Raw genomic sequence first — 12,928 nt, forward strand, 5'->3', positions numbered from 1 at the left:
GTGCACAAACTTGCCCCGGGATAAGTTTATGCAACAGCGCAGTAAGATTATTATTTTTTGTTAAATCTACGTTTATTCTTCTGTAGGTGATGTTGAGGTCTCTGTCTTCCCTTGGGCATTTTTTTCTCATCCGTGCAGCTCTTGCCATTTTAAAATTATTCCAAGGCTTAATTCATTTTAAAAGCAATGTCTTGGCAGCAGAGAAGTATCCTCTATGTGGTCTTCATTATACATGGGGATTTGAAAAATATGGAGGGAGCCAGTGTGTGGGCGAATAGACCAGGGATTCGAGAATACCCATAAAGATCACAGTGTTATCCTTTTATCATCTAACCTTTCCTATTATCTTTAACCTGGTAAAGTTTTATCTTATTATAGCGTTCTTTGAAATTTTAAAAACTTGACACATTAATTGCCCTTTCATTTTTCCTCAAGTAGCACAATCTCTCTGATGATCACAGAAATAGAAACCATGACATCCAATAATAAAGCATCCTTGTAATAACACTCAAGATTTCTCAAAGGAGATACGACTGGGGGGGAAACAACTCATCTGCCTTGTATTAGAACCAGTGACATTTCATGTTTGTTAATGAAGCTGGCAGTAGACACATTTTATTGTCAAATACACTCACTGCTCAGTTTGCCAGGTACACTTGGTCAGTCGCTTGTTAACGCCAATATGTAATCGCCAATAACATTGCAGCAATTCAGGTATCTTGACTTGGTCAAGAAAAGCTGCTGAAAAACAATCATCAAAATGGACAAGAGAGGCGATTTAAGCTCTATGGCAAAAAAGAGAACATATCTAGTACGGTAAATTGTTAATTGCCAGAGGTCAGAGGAGAATGGCCAGACTGCTTTGAGATCATAAGAAGGCAACAGTAACTCAAATGACAGCTCGTTACAGGAAGGTTATGCGGGAGAGTGTCTCTGAACATGCCCAACAGACTGAACTGACCTGCATCAGTGCTTCAGGCTGTTGGTGGTGGTGATTTGGTGTGGGATATATATGTCTTGACACACTTTGGGCCCCTTAGTACCAGCTTAGCATCATTTATTTGCCGCGTCCTTCCTGAGTAGTGTTACTGATCATGCTCACTCATTCATAACCACAGTGTACCCATCTCCCGGTATCCGTTTCCAGCAGGATAATGTGCCATGTTACAAAGCTCAGATCATTTGATACCGGTTCTTGACAATGAGTTCGCTGTACTCAAATGGCCTCACAGTCACCAAATCTCAACCCAACAGTGCACCTTTGGGATCTGCAGCAAATGCGTGATGGCATCATGTCAAAATGGACAAACATATCATATCTATGTAGGTTTTCAGCATCTTGCTAAATCTAACCTATGAAGAAGTAAAGTAGCTGTGAGAACAAAAAGTGGGGCCAATGCAATGTGAGCAAATAAAGTAGCTTGTTAATGTATTTCTCCTTAGATTTCGTCTTCTTCTTTAAACATTTTTGCTTAAGTAAAATTTCCAGTATAGGATTTCATGTTTGCCAAACAAAGTAAAAGAAAATTATTACTCTAAACTCAAAGCATCATGGCTAAATGATATTTTTGTCGAACTAAATTGAAGCCATATTGAATGTTCTAATACCTCGTTGGATATATCAGTTTAGAACAATGTATCATGAATTAGTACAAGATTTTGTGTTATTGACCTTCAAACCTCCTGCACTAACTCACTGTGTTTGAGTTAACCTCGCCCTTGCGTTACAGGGGTGGGGCTTGTCTTGGGGTCCTACCATGTGACTCCACACACCTGGAGGTAATGAGCTCACCAGTTCCGGATCACCTAATCTGCTGCCATTACTTAGAGCGATGGTTTCTCTTCAGTCTTTCCTGTACCGCTGAACTAACAATAGCAGCTGAAGCTGGTGCTCTTGCTTGTTGTTTTGTTATGCTTTCTCTTTGTAAGTCACTTACCTTGTTGTCCTTCAGCGCAGATTGCCTGGAGATCAGAGAGCTGAGACTTTTATTCGGTGTGAGAGACTCTGAAGAGAAGAGGGACTGTGGAATTGCCTGTCTGTTTGGAACCTAGACTTCACTGGCTGACACCTTTCCCTTTTTACCCTTGGTGTTTTCAATAAACCTGTTAAACCTTTCCTCTCAAGTCCAGCCTTTGAGTCCAATCCGCCTGAGTGGCCTTGACATACTGTTTGTAAAATGTTCAGAAGTAAAGTAGTGGAGTGAATTTTAAAATAGAAGTCTATGGTGGTAACATTTGTTTTATACATTGTTTTAATATTTTTACCTTTGATTTTCTTATATTTTTGGGCATTAGTTTAAGTTCAGGCACCAAAATTACTTTAAGCTCAATTTGTTTTACTTACTTACTTACTTACTTACTACTACTACTACTACTACTACTAATGGGACTAATACCACAGGTTTTTAATATGTATTACAAAGATAACAAAAATTGTACTTTTATCTACAGTACTCACTTTCTGTTATTTAAAATTCAGTAAATGTACGCACATAATTGTACATTACATTTGGAGTCTAATATGTGAACCTGTGTGAATTACACCAAAAGCTCTTTGATATAACTGGAAACTCCGTCACAGTGTTGGATGTTTACTCCTCGATGTTTTTGTCAGTTTGTGTTCTTCGCAGCTGTAATTATCTACTTCCCCTGAGGACAAATAAAGTTCATCGTACTTGTAAGGGTCTTGTTTATGGAAAGTGACTCAGTGCTCAGTGTCAACAACTCCGTTGTTGTATTCTGGGATCCAGCAATGCTAATGACATTGTTATCAACTCTGTTGACAGCTCTACATCTTGTTTGCTGAGTACTCAGATGAATTGTTGCTTGTGATTCGTGAGCTGCTCCAGTCAGTTGATTAGATCAAATAATCATGAAATGAAATCATTTCATTTTACTCAAAGTGAAATAAAGCAGTGATGTTATTAAATAAAAATTATTAATGCGATGGAAATGCTGTGGGAAAAAAGGCAATAAAAGCCCCCGTGTTTTTGGCCCCCTTCACCCTTTCTTCTTCTTTTTTTAGATAAAAACCATTTAATTATTTATCAAAGTTTGCGTTGCCATTTATAGGCACATGATGCATCAAGCAAATATGAGCTACATTAAGAATTTATATCAGATTCAGAACGGTATGTTGCAAATAAACAAGAGTCTTTTTGAACAGATGCAAATAGAAGTGCATTAGGAAAATCTCTGTTGAATTATAAATTTCTTTCCTGTGTTTCAAGGATTTATATTACTTATTGCTGAATCCATTATATTCGCTGACTCTTTACTGTATGTCTTCCATTTGCTGGATTTTCCTCTTCCTATGTCTATGTTATATTAATGTGGATGGACTCAATTTTGCGAGTAAGCTTTGCTCTTATCAGCTCTTCATTATATGTCATATCATAACTCATGAATTGCCAACAATTGTAGAGCTGTCTGTACAATCGGAAAACTTTCATATGAAAACTTTCATTCCCATCTATTACAATAATGCTTATCTTAGAGTGCAAAAACATTCAGTTTCTGTTGGACGCTGATTTACCATGTTCCATTCATTCTCTGTGATAAGTGGAGATACAGTGAAAGCTATTCAGCTTCAGTGCTGTGTGAGGATGCTGAGACTCCAAGGAACAGTTTCAATGACGGGAGGAAAGACACGGCCTTGGATTGTACTCATTTGTATCGCAGCTGCATGCAGTACATGAAAAAGCTCTACCAGCATGTCAACAACAAGAGAGCAGATGAGTCGATTTTTCAGAAGCAGCATCTTAGTTCCTCTGCAAAAATCATCTTACACCTGCTGTTCAATTTCCCTCATAAAAACCCTCATAGTGAAACAGCTTCATAAACAAAGAGACCCATCATATTTTTAGTGTTATACACTTTTAATGACCTAAGTTATATGAACAGAACCACCACCCCAGCAAGACCACTGAAAGCCCTGACCAGCACATTCAGTTACTGATGCCTTGTGTATCATTGCTAGCTAGGAGCAATGGTTTTAAAGCTCTGTAGCTCCCTTTATGGTGAAAAAAAGAAGAAAATCATGGCTGTGGTAGCCTCATTACCAGGCAGTTAGAAAAGCATCAAAAAATAAATGGTACAAAGGGCTCAACAATTTAAGTGTGAATTCACAGTGGCAGAACAGGCCACAACACAGAACCTAAATGGCAGCTCTCCAAGCGTCCTTCTTACTAAAAATGACATATTTACACAGTCTTACAAGTCTGCAATATTTTCACAGGAACTTGAAATCACTGAGATTATGTTTATAATCAACCTGAACACCTTTTTTTTTTTTCCTATGAGCCAACGATAAACATTGTGATGCTATTGACATAGCATCACATTTCAATTTAGCCAGATATCAAGGAGAAACAAATCCCTTGAGGATTGTATCAGGAAGGGCGTCGGGCTAAAAAAAAACAAAAAACTGCCCAATCACACATGTAGAGCTACCTGCTGTGGTTACCTCTGGTGAATAAAGCAGCAACCACAAGCAGACCACAACCACAAGAACACACTTTAATATGCAGTATCAGTACTAAAACATTTCTCAGAGATTTTGGTCCATATTGACGTGAGTTGCTGCCTATTTGTTGGCTGCACATTCACGATGGGGAATTCCTGTTCCACCCCCCTCCAAAGACTCTCACAAGTGTTCTGTTCAATCCACTGTGGATGCCGTTTGAGTAAAAAATTCATTGTTATGTTCAAGAAACCAATTCGAGGTGGTCTGAGCTTTGTAACGTGTTGTGTTATCCTGCTGGAATGAAAAGATGGGTACACACTGGGCATAAAGGGATAGACATGGCCAGCAACAATACTCAAGCAGGCTGTGGCGTTTAAATGATGCTCAGTTGGTACTAAGGGGCCTGAAATGTGCCAAGAAAAATCTCTCACACCATTACACCATCACCAGCCTGGGCCATCGATACAAGGCAGGATGGAGCTTTCATGTTTTTTTTTTTTTACAGCAAATTCTGACCCTACCATGCAAGACTCAACCAGATCATGTTTTCCCAATCTTATATTGTTCAATTTTGGTTGGCCCTTGCAAAATGCTTGAAGCAGTCTGGACATTTTCCTCTGATATTTGGCTTACAGATGAGCTATTTTTGCTCAAAGAAATGACACTCACTGGAAATTGTCTTTTTTTTTTTTCAAGACCATTCTCTTTAAAGCTTACAGATGGTTGTGTGGGAAAAGCTCAGTAGATCAGCAATCTTTGAAATACGCAGACCAACTCTTCAATCATCTTTCTTCCTCATTCTGATGCTCCGCTTGAACTTCAGCGGATAGTCTGGATCATGTCAACATGCCTAAATCCATGAAGTTGTAGGCCATATAATTGGCTGATTACATTTCATTTACATGAGCAGTCAAACGGCACTCTCAAAGTCACTTCATCAGGTCACTAAAATCGACTATCTTGTTTCTGCTGTTGGTGTTTGTTAGAATACTTATAAAGCATTTTAATAGAATAATGGCAAGAATTCAAATGCCTAAAAGGGTTTTTACTTCAGTTTTGGTGAGTAGAATTCTCATTTTATTTGTCTAACAATAAGTGATAATTAACAGATATTAAATCCGTGTCGTGTTACCTTGTACCACCACAGTTTTCTGCACGAACCTTGATAATTAAGCTTGCTAGTTATCACTGATAACACCTGGTTTGAAAAAACATGGTGGCAACCTAAACGCTTGCTGAGTTTTCAAAATGTCTTCGTTAATGACAAGCACAATGCATATTTTATGCGAGACCAAGTTATTTTGCAAGCACTGTATATCGGGAATTATTCATGACAGCATGACACATGCAGGCAGGCATTTAATAAGTCATTTTACGCCCTCCTGAAGTGAATGTTTTGCATCAGTTCAGTAGGAATGAGATGTATGCATTGGTGGGTGTTTATTGGTTTTAATGTGTTCTATTCTCGTTGTTTCTTCTGCATTTCCACGCTGTCAAACTCAACTCTGCTGACATCAGACTGATCTTCTTTATACCTTCTACAAGCCAATCAGTCTCTGTTCCCTGTTCTTTAAAACTCATTCGGCCCTTGAGACTCTCATTTTTGCAACGGTGCTGCATCTCTACCGTATCCTGGACGTTCAAAGAGCATCATCCAAGTCTCCGTTTGCCATCTGTTCTACTATCACCAACAGTGTCTAAACTACAGGGGTCCTCTCCCACTTCCTACCGTTGTTGAATACACTGTTCTGCTATGTTGCTTCACTGGTGTCTAATTATCAAACCGGTTTTTAAAAACTAAAACTCTGTACATCAGTAAGTAACGCGCATTGCTTTTAACTGAGCTCCTCTCATTGATATGCATTTAAAATGATCAAACAGGACAAGTGGATCATGGGACCTGAATTTGGGGACTGCCCACTAACCTGGCTAACTGCATTTATTTGGACTTTAATCAATAATTATGACCGGCAGAAAACTGAGGAATAAGGGAAAGATAACACAATTCAGCATTATCCATGGGTTACAAAATTCTTTTACTGCCAGAGTGCAAGAATATTTAAAGAGCCATCAGGCACAATGGTGCGATCATACTTGGTACCCTTTACAGCATGTGCGAGTGCCGTATGAAGGTCAACAGCTTTATGGGACGTTAGTTTTGGAGATGGAATCCTTTAAAGGGCCCAGTTACATTTCAAAAGTTCAACTATACTTCAAGAAAAATTACCTCATTTGTGAAACACATAATGAGAGCAATGGAGTGCATCCCTCGCACAGTATTTAGCTCTCTCCTCTGTACAGTATAAAGCAACACTAGGAACAGTGATACTTTATACTGTAGACTTGAACTCAAAGACGAGTTCATGTTTGTAGACTTCCCACAATAGCTCTCTTTGCTTGTTTCCACAAATATCTTTTCACGTAGGAGTTAGAAAGGAGATGCATGCACTCACATTCATAAGGTTGCAGATTTGCGTGCTTTGCAAATAGTAGCATTGCGTATCCTCATCAAATCTACAATGTGCTCAATCTGGAGTGACATACCCATCTTTACTAGCAGACATCTCAATGCATGTGCAGATTTCTCCAGTTGCCTCTCACTCTATTTGATACAGACCTGTCCTCTCAGACCCTACAGAAGCATGGGTAATGAAGGCACTCCCAGCTGTGAATTCATTCATAGATCATCGGGTGATTTTATTAATGCATGAAGACTTGCTGGGTAGACCCAGTCCTCACCCTCATCCCTCAGGAGAGCATGATTAATGATGTTCCCCCCAAACTGCATCAGTTAGCCACCGCTATCTGGTATTTGTCTTTACAAGATCGTATCGACTTTTGGGAGATCATGCAGAAAATGAACTGTCATGTGTGCAGGAGCTCGCTGAACGAAGGGTGGTAATACCTCCGTTCTGTGGGCGAACAGAAACAAGGCTTAGCGTGAAAATAGACACCACGAAAGGCTTGTGTAGATGGCGATGCACAGACACCTCCTTGGTCTCACTGTGAGAGTAGAAATCTTGTTCTGCCTTTAATAAGTGTGGCTCCCAGCTTCTTTTATGGAAATGGGTTTTAACAGAGGTCTCAGCGAGGATATTATAACATATCAAGCTGTTCCACTGTTTGGTTACACCACATAATGGCATCATTATTTCTTCCTCTGCGTACAGATGGAAAATTTACCACCGCACACTGACATCAGGCTTTGCCTTTGTACTCTGTAAATGGCTACTTAAAGTCAGATTAACATCTAAGACCAAATTTCTAACACCCTTTGATTTCAAAGAGGTTTTTCTCTTCCATTCTTGGTGGCTTTTACACATTTGCACAGATTTCAGAAAGGCATTATAACAACATAGTACAAAACTTTACATAATGACTTGTTTGTTGTTTAGATGTACTTTTCTTCAAAGACATAATCTCCATATTTTTTTTATTCAATGCAGAAGCAATCTTTGATCTTCCAAGGTCTAATATGACAATGACTTCCGTGGCAATTACAACCGATAATTAAAGCAATACCTCTCCTTATTCCAAATTTGCTGGGCATGTGAAACACTTTCACTCGCAGTTCAGGAATTGGAAAGGTTCTTCCGGTGAGTCGGAGTCAAATATAGACATTTAGAATTTTCAAAACAGAAAATATCAGTACATCTATTATCGCCCTCTTTTTTTCTTTTTTTGCTGTGTAGTCAAGCTTGAACTTATTTTTGCCATCAATCACCTAGTAAGGCAGCCCATATCCACAAACCTTTTCTGTTTCAAATCAGATTGTATTTTTTCCTCTTTTCCTTGTAATTCAGAGTGAAATCTTAAAATCTAAAGTCACTACCTGGTCCAAGAAGTCATCCACCAGCTATGTAAGGGGCAATCTGGAAGAAAGCGATTGCATCAACCAGGCTAATAATAAGTTAAGCCTGAGGCTGATTTTCTGACACAGCAGTGCTGAGGCTATGAGGGAGATCAACAAACAACAACCAGTGGAGGGAGAAAAAAGGAAGGCAGGCCTCTTATTGAGGCAATTCACATCTGCCCGACAGGGGGTGGAATGACTGCCTTGGGAAGATAATTGTGCCTGGAGAAAATCCAACCACAGGAACACTGAGAATTTTATCAGCAAACCACCTTCCTCCTTCGCTGATAGGCTCGGATATGAAAACTGGCAAGGTGCAGGTGGGGAAGCTGGGAGTGTCATTACTGGAGGGTCACCGCACATATGATAACCCTCACCAGTCTTTTATTTCTTTCACTTTGTTTATGCTCTCCACTCGGTTGCGTGCTTGATGAGGTAAACACATTGGTCTCCTGGCTTTTGAAATCAATTGGATTCTGGATTTGTCTCGGCAGGCTCCTGACGGACCCTGTGGTGCGGCCTGTTATGGGGCCGTGAGGAGTGCTCCTGCTGCCCTCCTTCCCTTCAAATACTGCGAGAGGAGGCACAAAAGCACTCATCACTAACTCAAAGGCGCAAGCAAAGATGCCACCGCAGTCTCTCTTCACCCTGCTTCACTCAGCTCTCCAACTGTGTTGCAGTATTGGGCAGAGGCCAAAACAACGCAGTATTTGGATGAGCCTTGTTCCTGTGAGAGACTGTAAAGTAGGTTGAGAGGACAGCCGTGTACACAAGCCTCTTCCTAAGCTAATGAACATTCTGGAAAATAATTAACGAGATGCAGCCAAATGTTGTGTTTGACCTTAGCTACCTTCATCTGTCTCCTCTAAAAGCAGCTCCATTTTACAGCTCACGATGGCTTACTTATCCATTAGTTTTAGTCTATTGGTAGATTAATACAATTCATATTACAGTTTGTTAATTGATGGCAAGTGTGTTTCTCCTGGACACAAATTACTTTGCATAACTTTTGGATGTGCATGGTTAACACTGTAAATTTATTTTTTCCCCTTTTAATTCCAAACAACAATCTTTTTTTTAATCTTTAAATAAAAAAAAGAAAGCTTGCGTGCATAAACCTAACCAAAAACAAAACATTCTCAAGATTTGCACCACTTCTACTGCATCTTTTTGTGGACTCTGTCAGTCTAAAATTGGAGCGTGTTCTTTCAGAGTTTTTGTTTTGTTATTGAGACAGATGGTGCTTCAATGCACCAATGCCAAGGAGCACCTTGTGCTCATGTCAGGGATACTTGCAGCTTTGACAAACTGGCAGTATTTTAACACCCAGGGAATGAAAATGGGCTGGTTGTTTCTATCAGCGTTAATGGAAATATAATCGTAAATAGGTATGATATACTGGTTTGAGACCAGGCACCCAAAAATAATGACGATACGTGTTCTTTTATTCTACCTGCATTACCGGGACAATTCCAGCTGTTCCATCTGCTATTTCCATGATATTAAGCTTCACCGTTATTAAATTGATCCAATACTCTTCTTTACCTCCTTTTTCATGCCAATAATAATCTATTTCCAGTTCTTTAAAGCAATTTTGTCATTCTGCCTTTCAAACTCTTATTTGTGTAACCCACCTGCATCCCCACCTTATCGTGGATGTTTAGAGAGTGTCATCCATGTTTACATCTACCACCTGCTCCACCATTGTGCGTATAATGTCAGCAAGTTATCTTCAAGCAGTGCTCAGAGTCTCTATATCAATAAATAATGTTGATTACTTTCACTTGATCTCTCCTTATTGACATCAAAGTTATTCATGCATGTGTGTGTGATATATGATGAAAAGGTGGTGATGTTTAAGGTGCTGTGTTCAAGTCAGTGTACACTACATTTCATTACTGGTTAGTTTAATTATCCATTCTTCTGTGCCAAGGTGACATATTGTAGTTTTTACTCATATTTGACTGTTTGATGAACAAAATAATGACCTGCAGTTGAGTTCGGTGGAACGTTTTCTCGCAAATGGCACAAGCAAATATCGAACGCCATTTTTATCTGCATCTGAAGCGAGCGTTCGATTTACTGTGTGCTTTCTTTTTTTATTACAGCTGTTTCTTGATTGATCAAATTTGTTTTTTTTTATGCAAACGCAAACATTCTCCGTGTTTGCGCAGCGGCACACATAAAGCTGTTCCAAACTTAGTGTTTGAATTGTGCTGTAATATGTTTTTCCTACATACACATCAACACAGCTCTATGTAGAATTCTAATGCTGGTCAATATAAGAAATGGGGTTCAATTTACAACGACACAAAAGTGGAAACCAGGATCGCGCATGAGAAACAAAATATTTTGCACGTTTTCTTGATACAGTCATTAACACTGATTGCTTAGCTAAATGGAGATGGATGCAATTAAGTTAAAAAAAAGTATTCAGTTTCTGTAATAGGTAAATTTCTCATTTGTGATAGCTACAGTGATATATTATTAAATCACAAAGCTTGAGTCGTCTTCCCATTTGGGGGTGTCAGGCTATAATGTCAGCACAGTTCTGACATTATTTGTAAAAGGGCTCTTCAGCAGGTTGCTGTCAGAAGGGCCTGAACCCAATCCTCCTGGCTGAAGGATCATCTCCTTAATTACCAGGTCACCCTGACACTGAAATGAGGTATGATTTATGAGGAACATTACAGTTCAAGTGTTCATAACAGTAATAAGAATCCAGGACACTTAAGGATGATTACAATTATTTCTGCGGTTCAATTGTTCAGGGACAAAGAAGGATGTGCACTCATGGTTCTCTTAATCAGGTCTGAGCTGATTAGTGGTTGTAAATAATCTTAATATTTATTTTAACCTACTTTAGGTAAGAGATGAGGTTGGATTTGTCTCTTTACTGCTCATATCCTATTAGATTAGTTGGCAGGTGCGAAAAAGGGCACTAGTTTGCTTTTTTTTGTCCCACCAAGGTCATTGGAATTCAAAGAAAACAAACTTTTAAAGAAGATTTCTAATGTGACGAGATAGAAAGGCAGACTGCAGTGAGATATTCCCAGTGGTAGAACTTTTGTGATAGTTTGTGAAATAGCAAGGCGGTCTGTTCAAGGCTATTGCTTCTCACTCCTGCATTAAATGCACAGGCATAAATATATCAGTTCACATGCGCTCGCTGGGAGCAGTCGAAAGGTGTCCGGGGAGATGAAGGAAATCAGTTAATGAAGCATGTGCAGCATATGAGTCCGACTGAAAAGAGATGGCCCACCCAAGAAAAATCGACATCAGCTGTTTAAGCACCCTTCTTAGCATTATTTCCATTTAACCATGACTATAATCATTCCCCAACGTCAGCACTTTTTTTAAATTTGGGAATTTTAGCATTATAATGTTTTAGAAGGCACTGTTAAAAAATGATGACGTCAACAGGGACAGCGGATCACCTGAACAGAAACAAAGACCATACAATCTCAGTTTAATCTCAAGGACTAGTTTTAAAATGATAGATAATAACATTTTTGAAAGGGGATTATCAAATATTTCCTCTTTGTGTTTTGTCTTTTGTGTTTAAACACACACACACACAAAAAATGTATCATATACAAGAAGATATCTGCCCCGGTCCTATCATCTGGTTTTAGATAATACACAGCCTTATTTAATTTGCCTGTTTCCTTCGTAGCATCTTTGGTAGAAGTCCAGGAGCAGCTGTACACTTGAATTAGCTTGATTACTGCAGACACTGATAAATAAAGACCTTCACTGAAAAGTTCAACAGTGAGCTGACATGCAGCAGTATTTCTCAGCGCATGTCGAATAACTTAAGGTTGGATCAATAGGCGAGTCCCTTTCTACATCAGGCGAGTCTCCAGCAACTACCCCTAAAGAGCCATTATTTACTGCTGCCCACATTGCAACAAATGAACCCAGCATGGGCCCATTAATGTGTAATTAGAGAAAAGAATGAGACAAATATTTAACAACACGAGTGTTTCTGCTCATTAGATCAGCTTCAAAAGGGGAATTATTAATGCTTTCCAAGCTAGGACTAGTGGTAAGCTCGGGTTACAGAAGAAAAAGTTCAGCTGTGATTTCTTCCTCTGCTGTAGCATTGTCTGTCTGTCTGTCTGTCAGCAAGATTACAGAAAACCCGCCAAGCTGAACTTGATAACACCAGGAGGAGACATGGAACACTGGCAGTTTTAAAAAGGCAAAATTGCAATCCACTCTTCAGTGCCTTACTGGTTTAGTTAGCTTACCAATTATATACTGTTGCTTTTTAAGTCTTGTTAAGGAATGCAGAAATCTCCTTGTGATGCCACAGATGACAACATCAGTCAAAAATAATAACACGATATCAGATTAATTGCAAAAATCTGTTCTGTCTCCAGTTTGCCACTCACAAGCTACTTCATGTGGTAGTGGTATACATATTTACTTAAAACGTGTAATGTTTCTGGTTTAAGACTAGGAGCAGATACAGGAAGGGCATAAGGTTGTCATGAACTGTGTGTGGAGCAGTGTTGGGACTAACGCGTTATTAAGTAACGCGTTACAGTAACTACGTTGTTATTGTGTAACGAGCACGGTAACTAGTAATTATGCCAAAATCAGGA

Source organism: Maylandia zebra, linkage group LG2 (assembly GCF_041146795.1).
Source record: "Maylandia zebra isolate NMK-2024a linkage group LG2, Mzebra_GT3a, whole genome shotgun sequence".
Classification (NCBI taxonomy): domain Eukaryota; kingdom Metazoa; phylum Chordata; class Actinopteri; order Cichliformes; family Cichlidae; genus Maylandia; species Maylandia zebra.